The sequence below is a fragment of the Camelus ferus genome, chromosome 10 (genome assembly GCF_009834535.1).
Source record: "Camelus ferus isolate YT-003-E chromosome 10, BCGSAC_Cfer_1.0, whole genome shotgun sequence".
In the NCBI taxonomy this organism is placed as follows: domain Eukaryota; kingdom Metazoa; phylum Chordata; class Mammalia; order Artiodactyla; family Camelidae; genus Camelus; species Camelus ferus.
In genome coordinates this window covers 2896964-2903858 of record NC_045705.1, presented here as the reverse complement: position 1 = coordinate 2903858, position 6895 = coordinate 2896964, and positions in this window count along the sequence as shown.

The following is a 6895-nucleotide window of genomic DNA, read 5'->3' as shown; positions in this document are numbered from 1 at the left end:
AAATTTCTAAATAGAGAGTCTGAGCTTTCTCACTCCATTATTTTATTCATGTTTAACAGGCCAAGGTGCAACTGTGGAAGCCGTGGATTTCAAAACACGCTACTCAGAGACCTAGGGGTTCTTTGAGGTTTCTTTGAGGAGTGACAGTGGCAGTGGAGGTGATAAGGAGGGTGGACTTGGAGCTTCCTTCTTCAGCCAGAGGATGTCAGTTTGCTCCGTGGTAAATACTGTACTTCTAAGGAAAACTTCTTTTGGAAGAGTCTTGCTACTTGAATTTTTTTTTTTTAAACAACGGTTTAAGAGAATCAAACAGTGTAATATTACACAGTATTCTGGCTTTATAAATTTTATTTGTCTTTTTTTTTTAAGAGTCCTTCCTATCAGGTCAAATTGGTTCCCTTTTAAAGAAGCTACAGCAGCAAATACTGCTGAGTGCTGACTACATGCTGCCAAGTGCACTCTGAATCAATCACCTTAGTCACATTTAACAGTCCTTTGAAGAACCATTTCACTATAAAGATCCACATTAATAGAGCAAATAAAACAAATCAGGTTGTATCATTGGCATTAGAGACTAATTTCGTAGCAATGATTTGCATTTGTACATCTACCTGATGTAGCGAATCAACTTCTTCCCCATTTATTTGATTCGACTATATAATAACACTTAATGAACACGAATCCTACCCTACAAGGCCCAGCTGATCTGTCTTCCAGACAACGGTGCAGCTAATATTTACTGCATGCATTATTTCATCCTCAAAACAACCTCATGGGGTAAGGACTATTATTCTCATGCTATAGATGAGAAAATTAAGGACTAGCATGTGGAAGGAGGAACTCTAAAAGAACCAGGGGAGCAGAAGGATCATGTGTGGGTGAACTTTCTGGGTCTACAGTGGGAAAAAAGAGAAGGCTACCCTCATTCCAGAATGTTCATCTTAAACTTCTCGAATTGACACGAGACAGACAGGAGTTAGCTTGTGTCACATTTTATCCCTATTTATCCTCTTCTCCACACCAGTGACCAAAAGGTCACCATTCTCTATTAATGCCAATAGGTTATCTGTACTCACTGCTTTTGCTCATGGGAGTAGATGAAGACTATTAGAAAGAAAAGTGGGAGCCAAGGTGGAGAGCTAGAATCATCTCCATAACCATTTTTATGTCTGCTAATAGGAGGGCCTTCCTGTAAGGGAAAAAGTGTGAAAAGAAAATAGATTTTTTCAAAGGCCCTGACTCTGTTCTTATTTTTTTTCTCCTGTCTCTTATTATTCATTTATCCATGCAGTCATTGTCATGAGCACTTGGAGGTACTAAAAAATAAATGAGTCAGGATTTCTACTGAAGGCAAAAGACATTTAAATAGATAAAGCACGGGATGTTAAGGGCTCTGAGATGCTACACCAAAGCTTATTTATGGAGGGGCTGTATCTTACTCATGTTTGTAGCCCCAACTCTTATCACAATTGAGAGCACAGTTAACAGCTGGATATATTTTCTGAATGTTTTCCTGCCCAGTATTTCTTCTGACTGGCTTCAAATCCTCTCATGTTCATATATGTGCAGACCCTCTATATAAGATCTTAAATCACTGTAGTAAGCTACATCGAGTGTCCTTGGACTTTATATGCAAATATATATTAAATATCAACTGTCAGTCCTAGTCAGCCTCTATTCTAATTTTATGTTTTCCCAACAATAGAAAAAATATAGTAGATAATTCACTCATCACTTGAGAAACAAATCCAGTCATTAACTGGGATTGAATGTACTACAGTTGACTAAATTAATCCAATCATAGCTCTTCACAATCTAGAAGCAAGCCTGCCCTCTAGTGTTGAAGCTGACAAACTGAATCAGAATAGCAACTTCCCACTAGAAGAAAAAGGAACCAGCACTTCAGATATATTAACATGTAACACTGTATTATCTCAAAACAGAAAGCTTTATTTCAAGAATAAAACAGCATTCCCCCTTTAAATATGTCATAGGCTTACATGTTATCAATCTTGCTTTCTAAATCCCAGTGCTTCCATAGGATTGTAGAAAGTAATGGATTTTGCATGTAGTAGAAAATGTGAACATTACATTCCTACTTGAAAAACCACAAAAGTTGGCCCTACAGTTCACTAATCACATATCATCAATTCAGTCCTATTCTCTGGCTATACTTACTAAGTGATCTCATCCATGTCCTGATTTAAAAAGTAAGGCTACACACCAATGACTTCCGTATACACACACGCACACACACTCAGCCTCCCTTGAACTCCAGACTCAAATATCCAACTGCCTCCTCTACCTTTCCCTTGGGACATCTCATAGGCCTACCTAACATAACATCCAAAACCAAGCTCTCGACTCTCCCCCTCAAACATCACTCCTCTGAGACTTCCTCCTCTTAGTAAATGGCCACCTCATTCTTAGAGTTCCCCAAACCCCAAATCCTGGCGTCACTCTTGCTTCTTCTTTCTCATGTCCCATATCCAATCCATCGACACATGCTACAGACTCTATCATCAAAGTGTTTTCAGAATTTGACCACTTGTTGCCATTGCCCTCGTGGCTCGTTCAGACTACACCGTTTCTCACCTGGATTATTGTATTATCCCATCTAATTCTACACACTTCCTTGCTTTGATCCCACCTCACTCACTGAGAAGTCTGAGTCTTTACAAAGGCCTACGATGCCCTACCTGGTTAACTACAATCAGGCACAACCCTTACTCCCACAGCCTCTCTCATCTCATTTTCTAGTCCTCGCTAATACTCTCTTCTTGGCTCACTATAGTCACAATGATTTCCCTGCCATTTCTTGAAAACACCAAACACACTGCTGGCTCAGAACAGCAGCATGCAGTTCTCCTGCCTGGAATGCTCTTCTCCGGGCCACCCATAGGCTTCAAATTTCTGCTCAACGTCACTTTGCCAGTATACACTCTACTTAAAATGGGAACCCTATACTCACACACTCCCCAGACCCCTTCCTTGACTTCCTTTCCCTTAATAACCATGTCACCATATGATAAACTATGTATTTATCAATTAAAATTAAAATCCCATAAAGTTCAGAAACAATTGTTCAATTGTCCCGCTGTCTCAGGCCTCAAGCAAATGTTCTTGGAACACACTAGATGCTTGGGATTTACTGAAATATTTAGTCCAAGAAGAGTAAGTCTGATGATAAAAATAAACGGTAGAATAAAACAGAAAATCCCAGGGTATTTCAGCTTATACAGGATAGAAAATTTTGTTGGAAAAAAACAACTATTGTTTTTGATTCCAATATCAAGGTGTACTCATTTAGTTCCTTAGTACTGTGGACAAGGCCCTGTTTGAACTTCACAGCAACACTGGTAGGTTTTATTGTCTCTATTTTACAGACAATGAAACTGAAAGATGACAGAAGTCAAGTGCCTTGTCTAACAGTGGCGTTACAAGAATGTGGCCAAGAGCAAACCAACTCAAGTTTCTGATACTACTTCTATAAAGTACCTCTCAATATTCAAAGTACTTCCAAAGAATGACATAAATGCAAAACAGGTAAGGTTTCCACATCTGTACAGTTAACTGTGTATAAACGTGCTATGAGCCGTTTGATCTGCATGATAGAGTAACACAGGTGAAGTACTCAGGTAAACTACTTGCATTTAACTCAGTACTCACAAAAAGGAATTTACTTAAGTTTGATAAGTTAATAATACTAAGTCTCAAAGGACAAGTTGTTCAAATAAAGTATTAAAGCCTTTCACCCTTCATGGTTCAAATGTGATTACAGCAATCGTATGAAAGCAAAATTTTTTTCACCAAAATATGTGAAGGGCTTTTATCCACAAGCTATTTTGTACACGGAAAAATAAATTATGGGTAATATTCAGTAACCCTCAATTTACTCACACACACACACACACACACACACACCATGGAGTTTCGGGTAAAGCTGGTTTTACACATATCCATTTTGCTTATTTTTGTTAACTTTTAAAAATAATTAATTTTAAGTATGGTATTTAAATACTTTGTAATGTCTACAACTTTAACTTAGTTGTTAATCCATGATGTGTGGTACAATTTTTATTAATACTTAAAAGCTGAGAAAGCCAAAATTGCAGGATAAAATTTCCTCAAAATGATATAACTTGGGGGAAAACTAAGAATTTTTAAAATATAACTCTTCCATTTTATGGATCATAGATCCATAAAATAGAACAAAGTTCCAAGAAAATTGGCATTGTAAGGTAAGAAACCATACTCATGTTGAAATCCAACCTTTTTACTGAGTATATTTTAAAGAATATTTAACACATGGTAAACCCAAACCCATGCAAAAAGGACTTTTTGAGAGCCATTTTATAAAGTTCCAATAAACTATAGACAAAGCACAAAAAATAAAAAGAAAATGATCAAACTAGTAACTGGCCTAGGGAAGGAGCAAAGAAAACACTGCCTGCATAGGATACAAAAGATTGTAAGGTGGACATAGTAAATTTAAGATGTTTCATTAAGACTGGTATTCGAGAAAAGGTAAATAAGTTGTGCTTTAAAAGATCTAAAGATTTGCTCCAACAAAGTAAAAGTTCACTAGAAACGACACTACAATTGAATAGTGAATTAGAGATAATTCACCTAAGGCTTGGGGCAGGAATTCATCTTTCCACAATCTATAAACTGTATAAATTTTCCATAAAAGCTAGGCTGCTTTTTTGGGGTTTCCACAGTACTACTTACAGGTAACTAGGTTTGTCAACAAAAAAGACCAAGTCTTAATAAGCACTTTGTTTGTCGGTTGTTACCAAATATTTCTGAGAGTAATAAAACTACCTCATTAAAAATATTATGGTCCAGAGTATTTAATAATTCAGACTAGTCTTTCCTCCTGAGGAAATCAATGATGTTTTGCTGTTCTTTTCTCTTGAAGAATAAATAAAACTCTCTTTGAAATGTTTCCTTGTAATGATTCCCCAGTATCACTCAAGAAGCACTACTACCTCAAGAAGAGAGAATTCTTTAAGGGTAAGAATTCTTCCTCAGGAGTATGATTAAAAGACTATTTTGTCTTCTCTCTTAGTCTAACAAAGAAATGCATTTAAATTATGTATTAAAATGCCCCGAGTGTACTTGATGCTTTAGACATTTGGTAAGCACATGACAAATGTGCTATAAAACTTTAGGCTATGGGAGCCTTGAAAGCCCGAACAAAACTTTATCAGATTATGAATTATCACAACAGTTTTAAAAACACTTCAACAAAGCAGTAAAAATAAAACAAAACACAAAAACTGTTCAGTATTGTTAATATTTGCGTCTCAAGCTGAGCATGTAATGTATTTCAAGAAACCCTTTCATAATTTCGCATTAGCAATTAGGAAGAAAGGACATGTTTCATTGAAGAAATGCTTAGTTCAAAGTGAAATGTTTCATTGCTAACACTCAACGTTAACTTGCATGACTTAAAAACTCAGCCTTAAAATTCGGCTCTCTTCCTCACCTCCCTGCACAAAGTGATAGCATTAATACTGTTAAAGATAAATTTTGGGTTCACTAGATGACAAGGCATTTGTATCTAAGAGAAGTACTCCTCGGGGTCAATCTCACATTCCCTCAGAAGGCCCTTGAATTCCAGTTTAAAAAATACTAATCTAGAGTTACTTCAAAGAGCAAATTCCAAAACAACAAAACTATACATCATACATAAAAATACTGTTACTCTCAAAAATGTACCTTGTCAAGAATTTTACTGGAAGAATTCAAAAAACAAGAAATCATTAGCCAGTAGAAGACAAATATTCCAACAGAGTCAGATCCGCACATAATACACCATTTGTCACACAGTCAGGTAAGTTACCTGGATCCCTGGCAATTTCCTAAAGATATCATGCCTTGTTAAACAACTTACTGGCTCTGAGGGGTAAAGGGACCACCTCTCCATCCTCTCACAGCCGTCAGTCAGTACCCGGCTCTACTTTGCTCCAGCAGTATTACACCTGTATGCTATTTTATAAGAAGCAAGTCGTTTCCAACTATAAAGCACCACTGAGTATTCCATCCCATACAAAGACAGTAATTCTGAAAATGTTACAGCAGGATTCCTGGGAAGGCACTTACAACTAACTAGATAAACGAGGACTCACACCAGTTAGATTGCTTTTTCCTACTGCAGGCTCCTTAATACTGTCTTCCTTGCTTATGCCACTTACCCTCGTGATCATAAGTGTCCCCATCAATTAAATGCCGTTCAAATATAAATTAAGAAAGACAAGGGACAAGCCCACATCCTGAGGTGAAGGAAGCAGTAAGTCTGTTCCCAGAGGAAGTGAATGTTACGATTCTTAAGAAGGTAAGAGAACTACAAGGAGCAACAGAGTGAGTAAAGCAAGCATGGCCTGGGTATGATCGGGGCTTTAAGGAAAAGGACTAAGTTTCATTTAAAATTACAGAGTCAAAGCTTTAAAGGTTTCTTTGGATAAGTAAGCAAGTAAATGGTTTCATGTATTTTTTAAAAGGTCATCTATGAGTTTTGAGTGTTCGTTACTTTCCTCAAAGAGCGAAGATGACACAGACAGTATCATTAGTTCAGGATGTAAGTGAACAACTTGTAAAGTTTCATTTAAATTATGTTTTGGGATTAAACAAAAGTGGGTAATATTCTTCCACTTCAAAAGTTGTGCCTCGGAGAGAAGAGTCAATTAAATTATAAGATTCAAATGTTTAAAAATCTACATGTTTTAACAGTCGTCCCTCAGTATCCAAGGGAGATGGGTTCCAGGAGCCCCCAAGTGTACCAAAATCTGCAGATGCCCAAGTCCCCTAGATGGCCCCTCATGTCCACAAGTTCTGCATCATGGATGCAGAATCCATGCATACAGAGGGTTGACTGCATATTTATTGAAAA